The 27,111-nt window shown below is 37.7% G+C and overlaps 1 long non-coding RNA gene across 1 annotated transcript; it reads left to right on the top strand.

Annotated features, from left to right (window-relative positions):
* Window positions 1–3,443: 3,443 nt before the first annotated feature.
* On the top strand, window positions 3,444–26,829 carry LOC138813033 (uncharacterized). Its single transcript, XR_011367696.1, has 3 exons — window positions 3,444–3,673; window positions 16,421–16,471; window positions 26,663–26,829. It is a non-coding gene; the product is annotated as an uncharacterized lncRNA (long non-coding RNA).
* Window positions 26,830–27,111: the final 282 nt, after the last annotated feature.

Raw genomic sequence — 27,111 nt, 5'->3', positions numbered from 1 at the left:
TTGCATCTGTTTTCCTTTTTTGTGCAAGTCTTGGGTCTCAGCTAGGATGGAGAATGCATGGGCCACCTTCTGGTTATGGGAATAAATTGTTATCCATGTCAGCCCAGTTATACCTGTCATCATATACATAAGAAAATACACAATACATCCATGAATAGCATACAAAATAAACACAATAAGTACACTCAATGAACGATGCAGTCCACACACGAATGTGAATATATATCCCATGTTTCAATGATGCATTGAGCACTATTTTGGCCTCCCTGTGGCTCGATCTCAGTTCCTGGGAAGAGCCCATCTCCTTAGTGGCTCAAAGTCTGGTGTGATCACATGGACTGATTGGGCAGTTGGGCCTCCTAGGCCCCGAATTCAAAACCCAGCACTGCCAAAAATTCACCCTGATGTGAGAAGCCAGTCGCACCTGTTTTCCTGTGCTGTGCAAATTCTGGGTCAGAAGCCAGTTGTTGCACATGTTTTCCTCTCCTGTGAAAGTCCTGAATCTCAACCAAGAAGAGGAATTCATAGGCAACCCTATAACCATAGGAACAGGTTGTCATCCATGTCAGCAAAGTTATACCTGTCACCATATTTAGTAAAATACACAATACCTCCATGAAATAGAGACAAAATAAAGAGAAGTTCACTAAATACAAGATGCTGTTTACACATGTATATCAATATAGACTGTATGTTTAAATTATGAATTTATGACTATACTGGACGACTCTGGGGATCAATGTCAGATCCTGGGAATGGCCTACATCCTTAGTTGCTCACAGGTTGGTGTGTTCACCTTGACTTCTTAGCCAATTGGTCCTACTAGGACCTGAGCTAAGATCCCAGCACTACCAACAAGTGGGTTGTGGAGTAAAAAGCCAAGGGTGAAATTGTCTTCCTTTCTTTGAATATCATTTGTGAACCTGAGAACACTGACAAGATGGAGAACATTTATACAAATCTAGATGGTCTCTGATAGGATGTCATCAATGTAATAAACGGAATGGGTATCATCATAGTATAATCAATGGTAAATAAATGAATAAAACAAAAAATTCAAGGAATAACCACACACATGTATGGACTGAACATCTATAGGTAAGTATAAATCCTATCTTTACAATGTATATAAATATTATGTTTCCAGGGCTGGGGCTTGAATTCAGGACTAGTAAACAGGCCTGACTTTCTTATCTTCAAGTACAGTGATCTTCCCTTTCATCCACATTGCTGCTGATTTACCCAGATCCTGAGTTCAAATCCAAAGTCTAGAAGAATATACATCATGAATTGCAAAGGAGGGAGCTAAATTTTTTATTTTACTTTTCTCAGTACGGGCTTGAAGTCAGGTTGTGGCAACTGTGCCTCAGGTTCAATCACCCTAGGCTGGGGTGCAGCCACTAGACCTACAGCTGCTTCTGGGATCCTAGACCCCCTGGTCTTGCAGAGAAAGCAATGCACAGAAAAAATGTGGCCTTTTTATATTTTCTTCCTTTGCACGGTGATCCTCATGGCTCTGAATGACACTGTTGCAAAAGGTACTTCACCTTGCATTGCTGAGGGCTGACAGACTATCTGGGAATCCATAGGCCCACGTGGCAACATAGGCCCTGATGTCAAATCCCCCTCCTAACACCAATCAACGGCAGGAAATACTAAGAAAATGGTTCCCATCCATAGGAAGAACAATGGAATGTTATCAATGTCAAAGTTCAATGAGTTGATCATGAATGATGCTCCTATAAATTTAGACAGCATCATTTCAGGAGGCTAATTGATTTTATTTAATATTTGTGAAGCATAAAAAGAGTATTATTACTTAAAGGAACACAATAATTTCAGGACACTGATTGATTTCTTTAATAGTGTAAGGATGAAAATAATAACATTAATTACATGGATGCATGATTAATACCCAGGAATTGGAAGGAATGTAGTCTATATAACTGAATAATATATAGACATCTCTAAAAACTATAAAAATACATATTTATTAGCTTTCTGCCATCTGCCTGTCAATCTGTTCTTATTTTGCTAACACCTGTGGCTTGATCTCAGGCCCTGGGAACAGCCTGTCAGCTCAGTTTGCCCCAGGATGGCATGGTAACCCTCACCCATTCATGAATTGGGCCTTGTAGACTTGTAGGCCATGAGTTCAGATGCTAGCACTCCCCAAAAATGAATTATGGAATAAGAAGATGATCGTGACACATGTTTTCCTTTTCTGTGAATGTCCTGGGTGTCAGGTATGAAGTGGAATACATATGCAGACCTGTATCTTATGTAATCAATGTAATCAATTTTTATGTGCCATAATAGTAAAAATAAATGGTCAATACATGAATAAAACAAAAAAATAAAATAACTGCACTGAATGCAATATGGAGTCAATATATGTATATAAATATAAATCATATGTAAATTGTACATGAATAGGATGTTTTCTAGTGGTGGTGATCTATTTCAGGCCTAAGGAACAGACTTGAATTTCTTGACTTCAAGGAGGCCAGTTTCCCCTTCCCACACACTGCAAGAGAGTTACCAAGTCCATAGGTTCCAATCCCATTCCTGGCAGAAAAATGGCACCTTTATATTATGTAACAGAATAGTAATTCTTAGGTATTGCATTATGATTCCGTATTATGAATGTGATTGTTTAAATGCTTCATAAACATTAACTCACATCGATCAGTTTCCTATAACATAATTGTATATAATTTTATCATAGAATCATTCAGGAACTGCTCTTTCAATCAGGACATACATTATATTCCATTGGTAATCATATGGACAGGATTAAGTTTCTTAGGATCTCCTTCCATTTGGAAGTGGCAGAACCAGGATTTCATCTATGGGCTACAGCTCCCACCACTTAAATCCGAGGATAGGGAGCTCACCAGTCTGTCCAAGAACATCAGTAAGACCAATGATTAGGCACTCACCAGTGGCTCTCAGCAGTCTTCCTTGATACTTACAAGGCTGTGATGGGAGGATCATGGTCGAAGTCACCCTAGGCAGGAAAGTCCAACTTCAGTGCCAACAAAGCCAAAATCCCTATGGCTCCAGTGTGGAAGGCTAGCCTTGAGCCAAAGCAGCTCACAGACTGTGCCCATATCCTCAGTTCAACGTCTGGGACTGGGAACAAACAGACATACACAACAATCTGTGTGGTCATCCCGCTAAAGCAGGTCACCCTCTTGTCTCCAACTGAATTGGACATTGTTCCCCAGGAAAAGGACTGGGGGAGCTGCTATCTTCTTGACTCCGCCCATGCTGCTTGCATCACAGGATTCTGGCCACACCCCAATTATTTCATGGTTCTTTCTGACCAATGAGATACAAGAATGGTGGCCACGCTCACATTCCATGCTGCCAGGTAGCACCGGGATTCCCTCTGTTAGTTTACACCACTACCAGCAGTTGAGGAAGGTAGAGATGGCTGAGTGGTGAGGAAGAGACTCAAGGCAACTTTGGAATTTTGAACGAAAATGATATGGCTGCCCATGTGCCCTCCCTGCCCATGGTTCAGGATTTCAGACATCAGGCAATACCCTGCCAGGCCGCATAAAGCCCAACCTGGTCCCTGGCTCTGAGGCCATGTGTCTGAAATGCAACTGCCATCACTGCTCGCCCCACCTGGAGCAGCCTCAAGCAACTTTTCACAGCAGCACATGTGAGTGGCTGGCCCAAAACTACCCCTACCCCGGGTCAGACACCCTTCTGGGGGCACCATGACCCCCTACTTCTGTCCAATCCCTGGCTCTGAGAAGCCACCTTTCTGTTTGGGGCATTCCTGAAACAGAGCCTCAATATATGCTCTGGCTGGGCTGGATCGAGGTCCTCCTATCTATAACATGTATGCTCCACCAGGCCTGGTCCTCTGTCGTTGGTATAGTAGATATGTAGCAACATGCTCAGTCATCAATTTAGATGGATTATCCCAAACTTTTAGTCCACATCAGGCGATTCTTTTTTTTTTTTTTATTGTGAAAATACTGTACAGAGGGTTTAAAATTACATCGGCAAGATAATGAGTACATTTCTTATCAAGTATTGTAGCTTCCTCCTTTGTTTCCCCTTCTCATCCCATCCTCTCCCCGCCTCCCTTCCTGTCCCTCCACCTCCCCCTACCAAAGTTGTAAAGTTCATTTTCGACATACGACTTCTATGTCTCATTGTTGCAATGGGTCCACCTGTAATCTCTATTTAAATGATTCGTTTTTTCCCTTCCCCTCCATAAATTATAACAACATCAAATACAGTTAAAGCAGGGATTATACTGTGGGGGAGGGACATAAAAAACAACAAAGAAATAATCTTATAAATGTAATAGAAACAATCGAATGAAAGAAAAAATATTGAATACATATTTTAAGGTTCATTTCCCTAACATCAACTTATCTGACCTGTTTTGCTTGACTCAGACATATACTAGTTATTGCAAATAAGGCAAACCATGGAACCTATGTTTCTTTGGGCCTGGCTTATTTCACTTAATATAATTTTTTCCAAGTCTTTCCATTTCCTAACAAATGGAGCACTGTCATTCTTTATGATGGAGGCATAGAATTCCATTGTGTATATATACTACATTTTCTTGATCCATTCATCTACCCAGGGGCATCTGGGTTGGTTCCATACCTTAGCTATCGTAAATAATGCTGCAATAAACATAGTTGTCCTGGTAGCTTTAATGTGGTCTTGTTTGTGAACATTTGGGTAAATGCCCAAAAGTGGGATTGCCTGGGTCATAGGGGAACTGTACATAGAATCTTTTGAGGAACCTCCATACTGCTTTTGAAAGTGGTTGAACAAATTTACACTCCCACCAACACTGCAATAAAGTTCCCATCTGTCCAAATCCACTCCAGAATCTGTTGTTATCAGAGTTCTTGATTATAGCCATTCTAACTGGGGTGAGGTGGTATCTCAAAGTTGTTTTGATTTGCATTGCTTTTATGGCTAGAGAGGTTGAGCATTTGTTCATGTGTCTATTGGCCATCCTTCTTTTCTCTTCAGAGAAGTTTCTCTTTAAGGTTTTAGCAAACTTATTTATTGGGCAGTTGTTTCTTTGAAGATTTGTTGTTGGGGGATTTATTTTAGATATGAGACCCTTGTCAGTTGTATGGCTAGTGAAGATTTTTTCCAAGTCTGTGGTCTTTCTATTGATCTTGCTAGCTATATCCTTTGCCATGCAGAAGCTCTCCAATTTCATGCAATCCTAATTGTCCAACCTTTCTTTGGTTTGTTGTGTTTCAGGGTCTCTATTCAGAAAATTTCAGCTTTTGCCAAGTAGACCTGGGATTTTTCCTATTCCATCCTGTAATGTTTTCAGAGTGTCTGCTTTGGCATCAAGGTCTTTGATCCATTTGGAGTTGATTCTGGTGCAGGGTGATATATAAGGGTCTAGTTTTAGTTTTCTACAAGTAGTTAACCAATTTTGCCAGCACCATTTCCTGAAGAAGCTTTCTTTCTTCCATTCTATTTTCTTAGCTCCCTTATCGAATATTAGATGGCTATAGGTCTGTAGGTTCATTTCTGGGATTTCAATTCTATTCCATTGGTCCTGTGGTCTGTTCGTGTTCCAGTACCAAGCTCTTTTGATTATTATTGCTTTGTAGAGGAGTTTGAAATTTGGAATTAATATTCATCCAGGACTGTTCTTTCTGTTGAGGATCATTTTTGCTATTCGGGATCTTTTATTGTTCCCTATGAATTATTGGATTGCCTCTTCTATTTCCTTGAAGAATGAGGTTGGAATATTCATAGGAATTGCATTGAATTTGTAGATAGCCTTGGGAAGTATTGCCATTTTCATGATGTTGATTTTTCCAATCCAGGAGCATGGGAGTTTTTGCCACTTTCTAAGATTTCTTTTGATTTCCTTTTTCAGGTTTTTTACATTTTCATCATAGAGGTCCTTCACTTCTTTGATTAAGTTAATTCCTAGGTATTTTATTTTTTGTGTGGTATTACGAATGGAGATGCTTTCCTAATTTCAGCCACACTTTTCTCATTGTTGGCATACAGAAAAGCCATTGTTTTTTGAGGGTTAATTTTATACCCTGCTACTTTGCCAAAGTTTTAAATCAGCTTGAGTAATTTGGGAATGGAGTCTATGGGATTCTTTAAATACAAGATCATGTCATCTGCAAAGAGGGAGAGTTTTGCTTCTTCTTTCCCTATTTGGATCTCCTTTACGTTTGCGTCTTGTCTTATTCCTGTAGCTAGGCATGCTAACACTAGATTGAAGAGAAGTGGAGACATTCTTGTCTCATTCCTGAGTTAAGAGGAAATGGCATTAATGTTTCACCATTAAGTTTAATGCTGGCTGTAGGATTGTCTATATAGTCTTTATTATATTGAGGAAAGTTCCATGGATTCCTAGTTTTCCCAGAACCTTAATCATAAAGGGGAGTTGGATCTTGTCAAATGCTTTTTCAGCATCAATTGAGATAACTATGTGGTTCTTACCCTTGCTCCTGTTGATGTGATGAATTATATTACTTGATTTTTGTATATTGAGCCAGCTTTGCCTCCCTGAAATGAATACTGTTTGATCATGGTGTATGATTTTTTGGATGAATTGTTGAAATCGATTGACCAAAATTTTGTTGAGAAATTTTGCATCAATGTTCATCAAAGAAATGGGTAAATAGTTCTCTTTCTGTGATGAGTCCCTGCCTGGTTTGGGGATGGGGCTTATGATGGCTTCATAGAATGTGTTCGGTAGTGAATTTTTTCTTTCAATTTCATTGAAGATTTGGAGGAGTATTGGTGTGAGCTGTGTTTTAAAGGCCTTATAGAATTCTGCTTTAAAGCCATCTGGTCCTGGGCTTTACTTAGATGGGAGGTCTGTTATTGGGGTTTCTATTTCAATGCTTGATATGGGCCTGTTAAGATGGTTTAACTCATCCTGGTTTAGTTTCAGCATGTCAATATTTGCTAGGAAAAGGTCCATTTCTGTCAAGTTGTCAAACTTATTAGCATAAAGTTTTGAGAAATATTTCCTTATAATGTTCTGAATCTTGGTTGATTCTGTGGTGATGTTTCCATTCTCATCTCTGAGTTTATTTATTTGCGTGTGTTTTATTCTTTTTCTGATAAGATTTGCTAAGAGTCTGTCAATTTTGTTAATTTTTTGAAGTAACAAATCTTTGTTTTGTTGATTCTTTCGATGATTTCTTTTGCATTCTAATTCATTTAATGCTGATTTAATTTTAATTATTTCTTACCGTCTACTGGATGGGGGATTATCTTGCTGTTTTTTTCAAGGAGGCTCAGATGTCTCATCAAATGGTGGGTTTCAGATCTCTCGAATTTGTTGATGTAGGAACTCAGAGCGATGAACTTGCCCCTGAGTACTGCTTTTCCTGTGTCCCAGAGGAGCTGGTAATTTGTGTGTTCAAGAACATTTGAATTTCCTTTCTAATCTCTTCCATGACCCACTCGTGATTCTGCAGTGTGTTTTTCAGGCTCCATGTGTTATAGGATTTTCTTTGGTGGCTTTTGGTATTAAGTTTTAATTTTATTTCCTTGTGGTCTGAGAGAATGCAAGGTATAACTTCAATATTTCTGAAAAACGTGTATTCTGATGATGCTGTGTGAAATATTCGGTAGATGTCTGTGAAATCTAGTTGATCTATGCAGTTGTTTAGATCTGCGTTTTCTCTGTTGAGTTTTTACTGAGTTTATCTATCTAGTGAGGAAACTGGTGTGTTAAATACCCCAAAAATTAATCTCTTTGGATCTCTGTCGGATTTGAGGGAAAGTAGTGTTTCTTGGATAAATTTGGGGGCTCCATTGCTTGGCGAATAGATATTCAGAATTGTAATATCTTCTTGAAGGATAGATCCCTTAATTAGTATGTAGTGACCTTCTTTATCTCTTTTCACAAATTTCATTTAGAAGTCTCTTTTATCTGATATTAGGATTGCAACTCCTGCCTGTTTATGGGGGCCATTTGCTTGGTAGATTTGGTTGCAGCCTTTCATATTCAAAATGTGTTTGTTTTTATGGGCAAGATGTGACTCCTGATCCTAGCAGATAGAAGGATCTTGCTTTTAATCCAACTAGATAGTCTACGATGCTTAATTGGAGAGTTAAGTCCGTTAATGTTGAGAGTTAAGATTGAGAGGTATTTGGGAGTACCTGCCATTTTATCCACCTTCTTGAGTGCTGAGTCAACTGGGTTCTTCTTATGGTTCTTGGATTCTCAGTTTGGGTGCTATTTCTTGGCCTTTATTGTGATCTTGTTGGTTTTCTATGTGTAGGACATCTTTAAGAATGTTTTGTAGGGCTGGTTTTGTGGAGATATATTGTATCAATTTTTCTTTGCTATGGAAGGTTTTTATTTTACCTCCAGTTAAGGAGAGTTTAGCTGGGTACAAAATTCTTGTTTGATAGTTGTTTGTTTTTAGGGCATGGAATCCATCATTCTAGGCTCTTCTTGCAATGATTGTTTCCGCTGAGAAATCTGAGGTGATTCCAATTGATTTCCATGTATAGGTGATTGATCTTTTCTCCTCGTCATCTTTAAGGATCTTTTCTTTGGTCTGAATTGATCCTGTGTGGATTATAATTTGATGGTGGATGTCCTATTCTGGGCTGGTCTATTTGGAGTTCTACCAGCTTCTTGTATCTGAATAGGACTTTCTTTTTGCGTGTTTGGGAAGTTCTTTGCTAGGATCCTGTTACACAAATTTCCTAGACCATTAACTTCTGTCTCTAGCTTCTCCTCTACACCCGTTAGCCTCAGATTAGGCCTTCTGATGGTGTCTTCCAAATGTTGGATAGATTTATCATATTTCTTGGATTTGTCTTAAATAGTTGTATGTTCTTTCTCTATAATATCTAGGCTCTCTTCAATCCCCGAGAGTCGATCTTCTGCATGGTCTAACCTACAATAGAGACTTTATACTTTGTTTTAAATTTCTTCTTCTTCTAGTTGGTCAACTTTGTTGGCTTCAAATTCTTTGTTGCAGCATTGTTTTAGAACTTGTATGAACTTCTTTTCTTCCTTAATTTGGTTTTCAGTGTTTATTCTCAAATCCCTTAGTTGATTTGTTATTCCCATTCCTTCTGTTGGGGTTCCATTCAGCATTCCCTTTGTGGTCTCTCTGACTTCTTTCAGTTCTCTGTTTATGGATTCCATGAATGCCTTTAGTGATCTTTCTGCATTCTCATCTCACTCTCTCAATTCCTGTATTTTTTTGATTAGCTTCTTCACGTTCACGCAGTTCCTGTAGTTCTCTTTGACTGATCTCAGCCTGCTCATGACATTCCTTTATTTCTCTTTGAGTGCTCTCCATCTGCGCATGCAATTCCTGTATCAATCTTTGAGTAGCTTCCTCACGCTCATGATATTCTTGTATTAATCTTTGTTTTGCCTCCTCTCTCTCCCTATCACGCTCATGCGGAGTCCTTTGCAGGTTTTCACTCTTTTCATTTACTATATTTACCAGTAGTGTTTATAGAGCTTTTTGAGAACTCTCCTCTGGATTATTGATTATCTTTTCTGACCCCTGATTACCATGAGTGGGAGTTGAGATACCCGGACTTGTCATTTTTCTTGTGTTTTCCAGGTTGCTCTGCCCATTTGGGATGAAAGTAATGCCAGTTTTGTGCTAGCACACTATTTTAAGGCAAGCATCAACCAAAGTCTGTAGTTCCACAGTCAAAAATCTGCAGATACAATCTAGTTCTACAGATATACCTATTCAACATCAAACAACTATGTATTAATGGGCTACAAACCGCAAAGAAGAATTTGGCAAACAGAAATTATTAAGTTTAGGGAGAGATATGGGTAAAAATAGGCACATAAGGATGTGGAAAGGCAGTGGGATAGTTAACTTAACTCAATCCTAATCTCAAAGCGGGAAATAGGTTGGATAGAATGATAGTAGAGAGAGAAATAAGAAGAAAGAGAAAGAAAAAAGACAAGAAAAAATAGAAAAACAAAAAAATAAAAATTAAGAAGTTCAACACTTAAAAATTATGCAAAATGAAAACGTAATATTCAGAGAAGAACGTGGATAGAATAAGAGAAGGGGATGGATAGAAAGGAGATGTGAAAAACTTAAAAATAAAAATGCTTAAAATATTATACAGGTAAAAAGGGTAGTACTGCTATTAAGAAATTTAAGGCTAAGAGGTTTTAAATTGAGTAATAAATTTCTGGATTAAGGGTGTACACAATGGGGCTAAGGTCTAATAATCGACTATTGGCATATCTGAGGATTAGCAGAATAACAATTAAGTCACGCAAAGAAGATAGGAAAGAAGAAAAAGTGAAAAGAGTAAGAAGGAAAGAAACAAAGGGCAAATGGTCAGTAGAGCTAAACAAAAAAAATTTTAAGAAGAAAAGAGAAAAAAGTACACACACATATACCCCTAAAATGAAAATTCTGAGAGGAAGAAAAAAATGTTAATAAAAAACAAAAAAAATTAAAGTAAAAAATTCAAAATTAAAAAAAAAAACTTTTAGAAAAACATTTTTTTATAAAGGTACAAAAAAAGAGTTCTTTGATATTTTTGGGTGGGGATGGTAATATAATGTATCTCCCTTGTGTCCTTAAGCTGTCTCTTGTTGCAGTCTCTGGTCTGTTTGTGGTTTTTGATTTTCCTGTGGCTTGAATGGTTTCTTAAGTCAGTTTGAGCAGGCAGAAAAATCACAGCAGATGATTCTTGACCACAGGTGAAGCTCTGGGTAGGGTCACAACCATCAGACCTCATTCTCCTATCAGGACAGTTGTGAGGAAACAAGGGATTTATACAGAGGGATCTCTGGAGCATGGCTAGGCACAGAGGGAGCAGCCTTCAGATAAGTTTCTCCGCAATTCTGTGAGCAAATGACAGGAAGATAGCTGGGAAGGGCTCAGGTGGGGCCTGTTATTAATTGTCCAACAGATGTGGGCTTATGAAACAAAACATGGCTCTCTTTCATCATTACCCTATCGCCATGAGGAAGAGGATCCTTCACTATGTTGAGTTTTGTAGCTGGTGAAACCAAAGCACAGAGAAGCCAGTTGACCTACTTATGACTTCAATTTCACAGGAAGCTCTGCCTGACTTTGATACCCTGCTCCCTAGGAGAATGGATGCTATTCAGTCCACTTCTTGTGTTAGGAAGTTCACTTCTTGTCAGTTGTGGGGCTGGAACTCTAGGCATGGGCACTGTTCCCGAAAGCCTCAGCAAAAGGCTATTTAGTGCTCTACCACTTGAGCACAAAGCACTACTTCTGATTTTCTGGTGGTTCTTTGGAAATAAGAGTCTCACAGACGTTTCTGCCTGGGCTGGTTATGAACCATGATCCTCATATCTCAGCGTCCTGTGTAGTTAGTATTAGAATTCTGAGCCACTAGCACCAGACTTAATTGTAATTCTGACTTTTTTTCTCTCTCTCTTTCAAAAGTACTGATCCCCATGTGGCTGGAACCTGAGGTGGCCCTCTCATTCTGGAGGTTGGCTGTGGGTCAGGAGCTGTCTCGCTCAGTTATTGAAACAGCTCCATGGGATAAGCCCCTCTGGCTAGACCGTGACAGTTATTCATTGTCCCTCCTGCCTTACTAGACTTATTGTATTGCTTTCTACATCATTTTCTAGCACCTGGCCAAAATTATGATACGTAGTTATGGAATGAAAAAGTAATGCCATCTTAAGAAAGTTATTTAGGGCTCTGGGAATGTGGCTTCATGGTACAGTGATTGCCTAGCATCCATAAAAGCCTGGGTTCAATTCCTCTAGTAACACATAAAAGAAAAACTGGAAGTGGTGCTTTGCCTCAAGTGGTAGAGAGCTAGCATTGAGCAAGAAAAAAAAAAGCTCAGGAAAATTCCCTACCCCTGAGTTTTAGCCCCTCGACTGGCAAAAAGAACAAAAACGAAACAAAACAAAACAAATAAACCATTTAGTTAGTAAATCAAAAATAAAGAACCCATACTTGGAATATATAATTGCTCCTTTCATACTGACACCTGACAACAGTCCCTAATTCATGTACTTTACTTATATGAGGATACTGTGTTGAAAAAAGCTTTGTTCATTAAGTCACAGCAATTAATACTAGGAATGTGCTTAGATGCCAGGTAAAGTTTAATTCTGGAAATTCAACGATTCCAGGATTTGTGTCATCACTGAAAATCACAAAAAGAAGGGTAGGCTAAGTGTGATTTTGAAATTTTTTTGGTCCGTTATGGCACCAAAAAGGCAGAGGCTAATTAATAGTTGTGACAGAAAATAAGGAATAACTCCAGATAGAAGGAATAAATGATAGTAATTAAGGTATACCAGAAACTGGTCTTGAAAACAATTTTTGGTTATTGTAGAACTAGTTGTTAACTAGGCTTTTCCTCATTGCCTTTAGAATTCCAAATCTCTTAGGCTAGCTCTTCATCTCTGTGTGATAAATGTATCGCCTATGCTATTCTTTCATACCTTATCTCCTTTACTTTCTAAAAATCTCATTCTTTCTATATTTCTCTATGAACATTTCCTGATACTAAATACACTTATACAGATGGCAGAGGATGCTAATGTAAGGGTCCCATAGCTCATGAGTTATTAATGTAGGAAAATGGAAAAGGAGGACTTCAATTTTAATGTCATCATTTGGTTAAAATTTCCATTCTTTGTCTACACTGTGTCATTCAGTGCACATAAATGCAAATATGAGCCAGGTGCTGGTGGTTTACGCTTGTAATCCTAGCTACTCAGGAGATTGTGACCAGAGGATTGTGGTTCAAACCCAGCCTGTTCAGGAAAGTTCATGAGACCGTAACCTTCAATTAACCACCAGAAACCCAGAGCTGGTGCTGTAGCTGAGCACCCAGGATCAGAGTTCAAGCCCCACAACCTATAAAAAGGTGAAATATGACTTTAAGTTTCCCCAAAAGGAACGACAAGATCAATAATCTTCCCAAGCAAAAAAAAAATTCCAAAATGATTCAGTGGGCCTACTTTTGCTGAGTTATGTTATGGATTCTATGCTGGACATATTCTTTAAAAACAAATCGTTTAACTAGGGATACAGGTGGAACCATTGCAACAATGAGATGTACAAGTCATCATGTTGAAAAACGAACCTTACAACGTTGGTGGGGGGCGGAGGGTCGCCTGGGAGGAGGGGGTATATGGGAAGGGATGGGAAGGGGAAACAAAGAGGAGGCAACAATGATTGATAAGAAATGCACTGGTTATCTTGCCCATGTAATTGTAACTTCTCTGTACGGTATGCTCACAATAAAAAGGAAGTAAAAATTGTCAAATATTAGCTTTACAATAAAATTCATATAATATTTCTCGTTTGAAAAGAGAAGTCTATACAGTTGATGTCACTTGGCTTTCTTACTATCCTAGTTTAAAGCCAAACCAGGCAGGAGAGTCTGCCAAAGTCTTATCTGTAATTACACAAGAAAAAAGCCAGAAGTGGAGTTTTGGTTCAAGCAGTAGAGTACTAGCTTTGGGACTAGGTGAGCAGGAAAGAAAACTGTTCAGAGACAGGGTCCAGCCTCTGGGTTCAAGCCCCAGAACCAACACCAGCTAAACAAAAAAGCAAACAAAAAACCAGATATTTCATTGGAACCCTCCTTAAAGGACTATTGGTGTGAGAAATGGCTCCTTTTGCTGTTCATACATACTGGTTGCTTTTTTGGAATCCTTATTGCTCTGGAGAACTCAGGACCAAACAAAAGGAATTGATAACTGACTCCTGCAACAAAAGAATCATCTCAGGGGTAAAATATCCATCCATAAAACACTTTAAAACCTCCATGTCTTTGTTTCTTTGCAGTAGATTTTTTGGGGGGTCCAGTCGTGGGCCTGAACTCTGGGCCTGGGCACTTTACCTCAACTTTTCAACTCAAAGCTAGCGCTCTACCACTTGAGACACAGCACCACTTATGGCTTATATTTGCTTATGAGGTGCTGAGGAATCGAACCCAGGGCCTCAAGCATGCAAGGCAAATGCTCTATCACTGAGCCACCTTCACAGTCCCTGCAGTAGAACATATTTAAAACAACGTTATTTCCTTTTGTTCTATGCTGGCCATCAAATGGCACATTATATCTTTTTGTAATATTCTCAATTTAGAAGTTTACAGAAAAATTATATATGAGTAAAAACACACTAAAAAAAGTAAGGGACAGAGTTTCCTTCAAGCCTTCGGATTCTCTTCTTTTACAGTAAAAAGGAAAGCACAAGTTAACTTCAACTTTGTCAATCCTCTATGTTCCATTCTTCTCCTGGGATCAGTTTCCACATCCAGTAATAGTTATTTCCAGGAACAATCTATGGTGCTGTCTAAGGTATAATGAATGTTTTCTGGCTTCACCGAAATAACCCAAGGACACCTTTGGACCTGAGGTAACACGTGTTTCAGAGACAACTTAGTATAGAGAAAATATGAAATTGACATTTCTTATAAATACATTATCCATGAGTATATTGAGTTCAAACTTTGTAAATTCTCTGTAAATTAAGGTGAATTTTAAAGGGGAATATGGTTCTCAGATAATTTTTTTCTGAGTGTATATGCTGCGCATTATTTCCCAAGTTTACATAAATTTGTTAACTCATGTTAACTATAACAATAATAAGAGAAAGAGAAATTCTGTGTTTAAGTATAAGGTTTCAATACACTATAGAAGACTCTACAAATAAGACCACGTTGAAACAATAAAGCCAAATCCAGTATGTAGATTTATGAGTGTGATATAGAGAAAGCATTACTCCTACGTGGAACACGAAGTGTATTCTAAATCACACTTGCTAACGACACATCTTTGTAGAAAGAAGAATGGAAGAATAATTCTGTTTCCAATGCAAGGCAGATATAAGAGCATGGACTTGTCTGGAAAAAAAGAGTCCATCTTGAGAGAGCAGGGATTATACTAGCCATGAACTGGTGGATAAGATCACATTTTTTCTTTCCTTTACTTATATATTTTTTGTTGGTGGTGGTCTTGTCACTTGAACTCTGGGCCTAGACACTGTCCCTCTGCTATTCCGCTCAAGGCTAATGCTCTACCACTTGAGCCAACAGTGCCACTTCCAATTTTCTTGCAGTAAATTGGAGAAAAGAGTTTCCGGGACTTTCCTACCTGGGCTGGCTTTGAACCCCAATCCTCAGATCTCACCACAACGTAGCTTAGGATCACATTTCTAACAGTGTACACTCAGCATATGTAATTTGTATATTCATCTATCTATATATGAAATCTTGAGTTAAAAATCTGGACTACAGCTTAGACTTTAAACTCAAAAAATGTTTGTAGTTTAAAAGTTGATTCTACTGGATAAATGAAACCTAAGAATGTAAAGGAGTCTGGGAGGTTCAGTTTGCATCCAGCCTGGGCAGAAGAGTGTTTGAGACACTATCTATAATTAACCACCCAAAATCTGGATTGGAAAAATGGCTTAGGTGATGGAATAACAGTCATGAGCAAGAATGATGAATAAGAGCTTGAGGCTTTTGCATGCATACATATAAACATATACATACACACAGAGGCACTTATATGTGCACACACATATACAAAAATGAAGCAACTCTCAAAATATGTAGAAAAGTTAGAAAACAATAGAAAATATGTCCTGAGTAAGACTGGAATCAAGTGCTAATTTTTAAAATTAGAAAATCCTCAAGTGAACTTTCTTCAAAATGTTTGAGCATATTAGAGAGGTAGGGACCAGAGATAGTAAGAGAGTCAAGTAATCAATATTAAAAGGATTGGATCCATGGAGGAATGAATCAGAGACCCCGCAGGTGCACTTGAAAATGTTCATACCATGTGTCAAATGTTAGAACATCTTTGAAAATAGTACATGAACAGTCTGAGAATTCTAGCGGATAATATCACTAGAGAAGTTCAGAATTGCTAGTCAGTATCTAGATTAAATAAACCAAGAAGGGGCTGGGAAGGTGGCTCAATGGTAGAGTGCTGTGTTGCATGCATGAAGCCCTGGGTTCGATTCCTCAGCACCACATAAGCAAAAAGAAAAAAGCCGGAAGTGGCTCTGTGGCTCAAGTGGTAGATCACTAGCCTTGAGCTGAAGAGCTGAGGGACAGCACCCAGTCCCAGAGTTTAGGCCCCATTACTGGACCCAAAAACAAACAAACAAACAAACAAACAAACAAAATAAATAAATAAACCAAGAAACTATGGTTGGGCAATGTGATACAAGCCTTGAATTCTAGCACTCAGACTGACAGGAGATTAGGGACTGGAATTTCTACTGATACCTTCCCTAGACCAGGTAGTATAATTTTGTCTTAATAAAATAAACCAAACAAGAAAGGAATACACAGTTGGAAATTTGGGCTAATTTCTTCATTATGTTTTGAGAAGCCAAGATTTCTATTGAAATGCAACTGGTATATAATCCTCAGTTGTGTTTAAATGTTCTCTTTATTACAGAATATTCCTAGATGCAAAATGGTTCATTATTCCCATCCAAAATTTGAAAAAGTAAGTAATCATCATTCTGTTAGATTCCAAGGAAAGATGAAGGATTACAAAAGCATAAACCTGGAGGAATAGCAAAGTTCATCTAATGTAGGTCTTTATAGAACTTGCTAAATTAGAGTTTAGACTTCAAATAAATATTTCGGTTTTGTTTGTAATATCATATTCTATAGGATACTACAAAATTCTTTTTAAGTAGAGGGTTTAATTGGTGTGTGTGTGTGTGTGTGTCTGTGTGTGTGTGTGTGTGTGTGTTGTGTGAGAGAGTCAGACAGAGGTGAAGTTTGGGATAAAATACTTCTTCCTTTCAGCATTTAGTTTTGGTATCTATTGTTTGTCCCACCTCCCCAATCTGGAGTTCTAAAGTTGCCTTCTAAATACATTTATCCTTTGATCTTCTTGATATTCAGATTCCTAAGGTCTGCCTGTGAACTTCAACATTGGCTTCATGAAGGTGATGCCTTTATTCTAACTTGTATGAAGCCCATTGCTCTCTTTAAATGCAGTTTGTGCTGTGTTAATGGTTTTACTTAGCCCAGACTGTGGTGCCCCAGGCTGTGACTGTTAATTCTGAGATTAGTTTAGGCGAATAAGAGATACTATACTTTCAGGTATATCAGTGAAAGAAGTTCAGTATCTTTATTGAAACAATTTCCTGGCTGTAAATACAAACAAAAACATCCAGTGATATAAATGTACTATCTGTTGTTTTTAGTTAATTGTGCACCACTCTAATAAAAAAATCTTTTTAAACTAAAATGAGTATTTGTAATGGGAAAAATCAAATGTTACAAACCTTGAAAATTGATCAAGTACTAAAATAAAAAGAAAGACACTAATCAGGAATAAAGTACAAATGTAAGTGTTTAATAAATAAATACAATGTTTGAGATTCATATCCATGTAGCAAATACAAAGGAAAATAGAGGAAAGTCACTGAGATCCTATCTTACACACTAGAATAGCTATCACCACTCAAATAAATAAACTGCTGGAGAGGTTGAAATAAATCAGGAACTATATCTGGTTCTGTGGCATTGTAAACCAGTGCAAACCATAGGGATACCTTAATGGAAATTTACACAATATCAAAAAGACAGATGTGTTGATGTCCTTTACCGCAATTGGATACATATTGAAGGAATATAAATCAACATGGACATCCATGTTTATGGCAGCAATATTCCTAGCAACCAATCTGTGTAATCAACCTAGATGCACCAGAAAGAAGGAATGAAGAAAATGTGCTACTCATAGCTATAAACATGTTCTGATATATGAGAAGTGAATGTTTCTACTGTATCATTGCTAAATATTTTGAATATATACCTAATCTTACTTTCACGACATTTTGTGGCATTGTGTTTTTGCTTTAAGGAAGAATGTCCATATTGATTTTCAGACTAGTTACAATAGGTTGAAGATATCCTATAATATATGGATATTAGATTAAAGTTTAAATATATCAATGAACATATAGAGTACCATCATATATAGTTTATGATTTGAAGCAATTTTAAGAAGGCAACAGTTGGGGAAAAAGATGTTGTTAGAAGCTTAACAAATACACAGACATGGAAAAATACAAAAAATGTGCAAGTAATTACTGCTAATAGTAAAACATTTTCCTCAAGTTTTAACAATGAAACTATTAAAATAATACTTAATAATATCAAATAAATATGCCATGGAAGAAAATGTACCATTGCTATACGTTTCCCCATAATTTGTTTTACTTTATAACAAATGGATTAGAAGAAAGTGTAACTACATTTCTGAAGATGCTAACACTTTCAAGTGTCATTGATTTAATCCAGCAAAGGAAAGTAACAGAGAAGTAGAGAGTAAGAACAACCTGGGGTATGGATAAAGATACTCAGTAGAACTTTGTGAGGAAATCATGTGCTCCGTTTTCCTTATCACAATAGAGCTAGGACAGCTAACTTTTGACAGAACACTTGTAATGTAGAGTAGTGGAGTTAGTAATTTAGGTAGTAATTTATTACTTTTATTCCCTAATCTTATGATGTGATTCCCAAATGATGTGAGTGTTCCTAGATTTTCTTTCTTTTTCTTGGGGGGGGGGGGGTCCGGTGGTGGGTCCTGAACTCTGGGCCTGGGCGCTGTCCCTCAGCCCTTCAGCTCAAGGCTAGCGCTCTACCACTTGAGCCACAGAGCCACTTCCAGCTTTTTTCTTTTTGATTATGTGGTGCTGAGGAATCAAACCCAGGGCCTCAGGCATGCAAGGCAAGCTCTCTACCACTGAGCCACTTTCCCAGCCCCCTGATCCTAGGTTTTCTGAGGCCTTTTTTTCACCAACAGTTTCTAATTCCTCACTCTGCCAATGGTTCTTCTGCTACTCTCATTTCTCCTTGTTTCTGAACTAAACTCCTGTAACATTTTGGTTCATGAGAAAGAGCTGGAGAAAGATGAAGATGGCTTGGAGTCAGAGCTAACATCCACTCCAGCTTGGAGGATCTGGTAAAGGACTTCCACCTTGGTCTCAGAATCAGATATTAATTGACATCTTTGAAAATGGAGAAACTCACTCCCTCAGGCAGAATCTGTCATTTCTTGACTTTCTCTGAAGTTTTGATACTAGGGCACAATTCAAAGAATGAGCTTTCCCATTGTCAGAAGGAACAGGTTGAAAACTAAAAGTGACCTCAGGTCCCAAAGGGCCAGTCAGAAACCAAGAGATCACACTTTCCTCCTCATCAGGGACCTTCTGGTAGGAATAGAGTCTGAGCAAAATCTAAGATAGAGATAAACTGAGACTGGGCCTAAGGAAGAAACAAAAGAATGACCCTCTCTTTGACTACAAGTGAGTTGTATAGTGAGACATGACAACTTCCTTCATATAAGAAAATTCACTAGGTAAGTTATCTCACTGCCACTTTGCAGGAGGTCAGTTTCCCCAAAGGAGAAGTTGTTAAATGTAGTGAATGCCAGTTTGCTCTCTAGGCTGTTGTGTCTCTGACCCCCTCTCATGTCAGGAATGCATTGCTTCTTTCAGGCACTCAACTACTTGTCCTGACTCCTAGGCAGGAATACTGTAGGCTATTCTTTGGCTAACCTCTTGCATTTAAGGTAGAATAGGCCCAGGCTCTCCTCATGCCAAGAGGTAGATGCAAGAAGTGAATATAAGCTTTGTACAGAAAAAACAATCATATTGAAAAAAATTAAAATAAATTAATAGTTGAGTAATTTAGGGTTTATAGCCACAAAAAATTAGGTAATTATTAGTAATACATCTAGAATTATGGATTAGGAAGACAACAGTGAAGTAGGTTCAGGATACAATGGAAAAGACACACCATAGCCATAAGAAGAGATGAGAGTATGAAGGATCTATTGGCATAGGTCCATTTACTATCTTAGGAGTGACCTTTGATAGGAGGCTTTTAGAATAATATCTAAAAGAGAGGGACTTGCTGGGCACTGGTGGCTCAGACCTATAATACTAGCTACCCAGCAGGCTGAGATCTGAATATTATGATTCAAAGGAAGCCCAGGCAGAAAAAGCCAAAAGTGGTGCTGTGGTTCAAGTGGTAGAGCACGAGCCTTGAGCTCAGAGACAATGCCCAGGCCCTGAGTGCAAGCTTTAGGATCAGCAAAACAACAAGAAACAATAATGATAAAAGAAATAAAAGAAGGACTTAAAGATATGCGATGGAATGATGATCATGTGTGACTGTTTAGGGAACATAAAAGGAGACAAAATTTGGGGCAAAATGATATCTATTTTTTTACTAATGAAGGATGCAAATCAAATGCCAAATTCCTCTTCTCAAAAACTTCAAACTTGGGCTGGGAATGTGGTTCAGTGGTAGAATGCTTGCCTTGCATGCATGATGCCGTGGTTTCCATTCTTCAGTGCCACATAAGCAGAAAAAGCCAGAAGTGCTGCTATGGCTCGAGTGGTAGAGAACTAGCCTTGAATTGAAGAGGTGAGGGACAGTGTTCAGGCCCAAAGTTCAGGCCCCTTGTCCGGCCTAAATAAAAACAAAAAAATATAAAATCAAACAAAAGAAACAACCTCCAAACTTATCTTTTCTCAAAATTGAAGAGAGGTTCCTTTTACAGAAATTCTCCTAATCTAGCTCAAGGTCATCAGAACTTTAGTAGACTTTTCCTGTTGAGATGTAATGCACCTGACTCTACTGAACCTAATCATGGCTAGGAAAGTATGGACATCGATACTTTTGTTGTATTTTTCCTTATAAATATATAACACTGTCAGTTATGATATATAATATATATTATAATATAGAATATATTATACATTATATAATATATTAAATATATTATAACATGTATTATGTATTAAAAGACTTCCTAATTTTAGATGTAGGAACAGGCAACATATTGAAAGAAAAATGTTTGAATTTCTGAGTTATTTCTCTACCACAGGACAATACCAGGTTTCATTCTTATTACCCAAAGAGCAACATAGGAAAGCAATGCCCATGAATGTGGTTCTCTGAATTTTGGAAATTGTGATCCTATATATATATATATGTGTGTGTGTGTGTGTGTGTGTGTGTGTGTGTGTGTGTGTGTGTGTGTGTGTGTGTGTGTGTGTGTGTGTGTATTCATATATATGAAATATCGTTTAATAATAGGGAATATGTAAAACTATAACAACAGATAAATAAGTGAACACCTATGTGCACACACTCCCAGTCACTTTCATGTATAAGAATTTCTTTTCTATGCTCCTATTCACCTACACAGAGAGTACATGAGTTGCCCTTGAATTGTCCTGGAAGTTCTTTATTGGAATACTGTAGCTTCACATCCTTTGTTCCCTAAGTAGCCAGATTTTATGTATTCAATAACAAAAATGTTACAGGCAAAAGTATCCACTCTGACACACAGAGGAACTTGGATTTCAGAAATGCCACAAATAAGTGGGAGGTACAGCAGTACTTTTCAAAATTGAATAGATTACATATTTATTAGAAAGCTTGTAAGAAAAAAAAAACTTCAGTGTAGGAGGATACAATTGAAGAAAACTACAGTTTAAATTACACATAGCCGGGTGCTGTAATAGACAATAAATAAGAATAAAAAAATTACATATGACAACAAATTACAAAGTTCCAGGGCATTTCCCTACTCATGAGAACTAAAGTAATGCAGAGTACAAATAAATAAGTGAAAATGCAAATATTTTATACCAAATTTCAAAACATATTATATGTTATACAAAGGAAATGCAATAAGCATGCATATGACAGTCTAGTAACATCATATGGTATGATGAATCTGATTAACTGATTCATAAAAATTAATACAATGCAGTTAAAACATCTGATATCTCAAGTGTCAACTTAGCAGAATACTTTCAATCTATGGTGTCTATTTTGCATATTATCCAGTCCTATCTATCCCACAATGGCAGAAGGCTCTTCCTGAGAATGTCCAGAGACCCGTCTACTGTGGTGCTCAATATAGACCTGTTCCAATTCTCTTTTATTTGGCATGTGACAGACTATCTGTTAACTTGCCAAAGGCACAATTTGGACAGGCTTCCAGTAATGATACTTTAGCTCGCAGATAAAAAGGGAAAATGAAGACAAAGGGAAAATCTACCAGATCCCTGAAAGTTTTCTATCATTGTGCTAAAACTGTAGCTTTCTACTGACACTTCAACAAACTGAAGTAATTGCCACTCCAACCACATGTCCAAATGGTAGCTTTCCAAATATTGGCCTATTTTCACTTTGGTAAATCAAGGCACACTACTGTGGCCCCGTTTCACTTAAACTATCAGCTATGGTTGGACCAAAGGATAGTTGAACCTATCAATTTCTTAATTTTAGGTCATCACACAATCAGTTCATAGCCTTAAACATTAAAAATACCTACCCATATAAGTCTGCATTACATACGTATTACTGTTTTTCTTCATTTGTCATGTTTTACATACTTGTGTATCCCAGGGCTTAGCTCTGTAATATTCCTTCTCATGGTTGTTGAGTGGCTTTCTTCACTGGGTGACTTTTCCCTGGGTGGAGCTGAGTCTGGCATGTCACGCCGTTAAGTTCTTGTGACCTGCTAAATGACTCCTTTTATTCCAAGGCCTGAGTTGGAGCTAGCAGCTCTGCCAAGCTTTGTCGGTATCCAAGATGGAGTCTCCGGTACTGGGGAGGGGGGAAGGGTGGCCTTCCCTCCTCTGCTCCCTAAGAAGGAGTGAGGACATCAGGCTTCAACTCTTGCCGAATCTTGGTTCCTGGGTCATCTCTGGTCTGTGAACTGCAGGATGAAAATGTCTGCTCCTTGTCGGTTCTTGCTGGTGTTGAGTAGAATCTGCTCACCCGCTGTGTATGGCTCTTTCCTCCTGGACTCTCACTATTTCAGGTATGGCAGTAAGGCCGCCACCACCCCTGCTGCCGCAGTGGCAGCTGCTGGGAAGAGCTCAGATCTGTCCCCTTGCTTGGATTTTCCCTCTCTGGCCTAACTCTCTGTTGTGTGATGGCACACTTGGCGTGATTGTCTGGCTTAGGACTGTTCACTGGAACTCTAAAACTGCTTAATATGTGAGAGCTTGTTTAGCCTCCAGCTTGTCCTCCGCCATCTTCCCGGAACTCCACAATTTTAAATTTTCTTAATAGGCTAAGTTGTTAAAAATGTTGAAGTATTAAAATTTACCTGTCATAATTGTAAAACTCTTTTGAAATTCCTTTATCAGAATCGCGAATTCACCAATCCTAATTCCACCTTTACCATCAGAAACAGCTAACATTGTTTTTATGATATAGTGTCCATGCAACTATTCTTTTCCAGTGGCTTTGTTATGCATATATATTACCATATAAGCTAATGCCGAGCAAAATGAACTACAAGATATGGAAACAGAGGCTTTTTTATTAGCTTGCTGTTTTTAATGTAGTATGTGATTTCTATTTTGTTTTGGGTTTTCTCCCTATAGTTTAATCCCTGCTGTATTTGATTTTGGTGCCCTGTATTTTGTGTATACATTTACCTTAATTAGGGAATGGAAGAGGAAAAACAAAATGGTGAGAAAAAAGACAAAAGGCAAACCAATGCAATAGCAATGCTCACAAGACAATATAGGGGAAATGTACATAACAACTTGTGAGAGGTATTGATGAAAAGGAAAACTGTGAGAAAAATGAGGGAGGAGGTAAGAAGTATGAAAAGTTATGAATTAAGTACTTTAAAATTACTGACAGGATCATTGCAAGATAATGTTAAAGCATGCATAGATGCCTCACCAGCAGCCATTCAAGGAATGGCACATGCTGCAGCAATGAAAGCAGAACCCTTCAGCTTATGTACAAAAATTACATAAGAAATGACCTCAGGCCAGAAATGGGGTCTGTTTCTCATGTGACCAGTCAGAACACATGAGTAAAGATTTTCAACAAAAGAAAAATAAGCCTAGTAACAATAAAAAGGGTAAAGCGCCTGGACTTTGTCCACAATGAAATAAAGGCAATCATTGGAAAAATGAGTGTAGATCAAAATATCATAAGGATAGAATTCTCCTAACAGAAGAAGAAAAGGAGACAAAAAACAAGAAGAGGGGTGCTCCCTCAGCCCCGTAAACAAAAGAGGGGAAACACCTACTGTTACACAAAAATCCCCTAAGGGATCAGTTCCATTAAATCTCTTGTCACCTCCATTTGCAGTATGGGATTTGCCAAGAGCTACTCCAGGAAGTGCAGGGTTAGATCTGGCAGCAAAAAAGAGATTACATTATCTCTATCATGTATGGTATTCAGCTAATAAACACTCAAGTTTACAGTCTTGTAATTGAAGGAACTGTGGGCTTGATAATTGGTAGAAGCTCAAATTATAACAAAACTTTGAGGTATTACCTGGAGTAGTTGATGCAGATTATCAAGGGGAAATTAAAGTAACGGTAAGGTTTTTAAAAGAAAATATGTGAATACATATGGATCAAAGATTAGCTCAAATCTTAATTTTAAATTATGTCCATCTTCGAAATGAAATCCTAAAACAAGATCGAGGTACAGGAGGTTTCAGTTCCACAGAAACTGTGGCCTGGGTACAATCTATTTCTAAGGATGGACCCATGAAAACCAAAAAAGTGGATACAAAGCCTGTTAAAGGTTTCGTGGACACAGGGCCAGACCCAACATTTATTGCAGGAAAAGACTCGCCCTCCTCCTGGCCAATTATGAAGACAGAATCTACATTAATGGGATTGGATATGGCTAACAATGTTGCTCAAACTTCAAAATTTTTAAAGTGGGAGTGTGAAAATAGATTTGGAAACTTTCAACCTTATATTATATCTTCTTTGCCCTTACATTATGGGGCAGAGACATTATGCAAAACATGGAACTAAAATTAGTTACCGCAGATTACATTAGTGTACAAAATTTTTCATAGGGGCCGCTGATGAGAAGTTTGCTGATGCAATATCATGGAAAAATGATCAGCCAGTGTGGTTTGATCAGTGGTCCCTAACTCAAGAGAAGATACAGGCTGTAGAACAATTGGTAAATGAGCAAATACAGAAAGGATATTTAGAGGAATCCAATAGCCCTTGGAATACTCCAGTTTTTGTAATTAAAAAGAAATCTCGGTAATGGAGGTTGTTACAAGACCTCACAGCCATTAATAACACCATGTATGACATGGGGACTCTTCAGCCAAGACTTCCATCTCCTGTGGCTCTTCCTAAAGGAGATTATATAATAATCATTTATTTTCAGGATTTTTCCTACAATAAAATTGGATCCTAATGATTTTCAAAGATTTGCATTTCGTGTGCCCTCATGTAATTGGAAAAGGCCCTGGCAGAGATATCAGTGGAAGGTCTTGCCACAAGGCATGAAAAATTCTCCTACATTGTGTCAAAAATTTGTGGATTAAGCTTTACAAAAAACTAGGGAAGAGTTTTCTAATGCTTATATTATTCATTATATGGAAGATATTTTAATAGCTGCTGAAAGTAAACATTTAACAGAACAAATTTTAACAATTAACCATTGAGCAATTAAACAACTTTGGTTTGCTTATTGTTCCAGATAAAATTCAACGTAATAAGCCTTTAAATTATTTAGGAAAAATAATACATCATGTCACAAAAATGAGTATTAGGCTAGATAAATGAAAAACATTAAATGATTTTCAAAAATTACTAGGAAACATAAATTGGGTTAGACCCTACTTGAAAATTATCACAGGAGAATTACACCCATTGTTTGAAGCCCTAAAAGGTGATTCTAATCCTAACTCTAAGAGACGATTCACTCCAATAATGTTAGAAAAATTTCATTGGTGGAATAAAAGTTACAAGCAAAAGTGGTCCAATTGGACTATAATAATGACTGGGATTTTATAATATTAAAGACATCTTATACCCATACAAGATGTTTATGGCAAGATGCATTCCTGGAATGGCTTCACTTGCCTCACAGTCAGACAAGAATGATAGCTTCTTTTGTATATTTGTGCAGCCAACTCATTGCCAAGGCAAGGAGTAGGTGCCTAGAGTTATTTGAGAAAGAAATGAATAATATAATTATACCTTATTATAAAAAACAATTAAAATATTATTACAGAATGATGAGAATTGGGGATTAGCATTATTAAATTATACAGGACAAAAAAAATTTCATGTTCCTCAACATCCTTTATTAAAATTTGTGGAAGAGATAAAAACCATTTTCCGTTAGTGGTAAGAACACCTTTAGAAGGAGCTCTAACAGTTTTTACTGATGGGTTCTCAAATGGAACTTCGGTGGTATACATTCCAGACCACTTCCCCATTACTAAAAGGGCATCCGACATTTCAGAGCAACAGGCGGAAATTATTGCTGTAATTTTAGCTTTAACCATATTTCCCCAGCAGCCTAACATTTACACAGACTGTAAGCATGTGGTTAACTTATTTCCCGCCATAGAGACAGCTCTTTTATCATGACAATAAAAAATTATAGACTTGTTACATCAGTTACAAAAATTAATTCAACTTAGAAAAGAAAAATTATTTATTGAACACATAAGAGACATACAAATTTACCAGGTCTTCTTTCATTTGGAAATATGATGGCTGACCTATTAACTAGAGAAACCATCATGCTTTATTTGTAATTAATCACAAACCCAGGGGAAAAAAAAAAACAACAGAAGATGCAAATGAAGAAAGCGATGCAAAAGCTCAAAATTCTTCACCTTTCTCCTCAACAGGCGAAGACAACAAAAGAAGCCCAACCACCAACCTGGGAACTAATTAAGAAGCTCAGCCATTCTGCGGAGGAGATTGTTGTTTCTACAGGAAAGACTATCACTGTTGAAAATATGTTTCTTGCTATGCTTGCCATTATTGCTGTGCAGGCAGTGTCTGTTTCAAGAGAACAATACTGGACTTATGTTCCTAATCCTCCTCTTCTACATCCCGTGGGATGGGAGGGATAAGGATATAATACAGGTAATGACAAATAATAGTGACCTGCTAGGGGGTTTGGAGGACTATTCTAATTCTCATATGATTTCTCAAACAATTAATTATGAAGGAATGACAGATACCACTCCAATTTGCATAACGCTATCAGGAGAAAATCTCCCTGGGTGTTTGCCTATAAACTATAGAACTTTTTTTTTGAATTGTAAAGATGCTATACAGAGGGTTACAGTTA

The sequence above is a fragment of the Dipodomys merriami genome, unplaced genomic scaffold (assembly GCF_024711535.1).
Source record: "Dipodomys merriami isolate MVZ:Mamm:240054 unplaced genomic scaffold, mDipMer1.0.p SCAF_579, whole genome shotgun sequence".
Lineage (NCBI taxonomy): Eukaryota > Metazoa > Chordata > Mammalia > Rodentia > Heteromyidae > Dipodomys > Dipodomys merriami.
The sequence above is the reverse complement of the archived record's forward strand: the minus strand, read 5'-3'. Positions and strand labels throughout refer to the sequence as shown.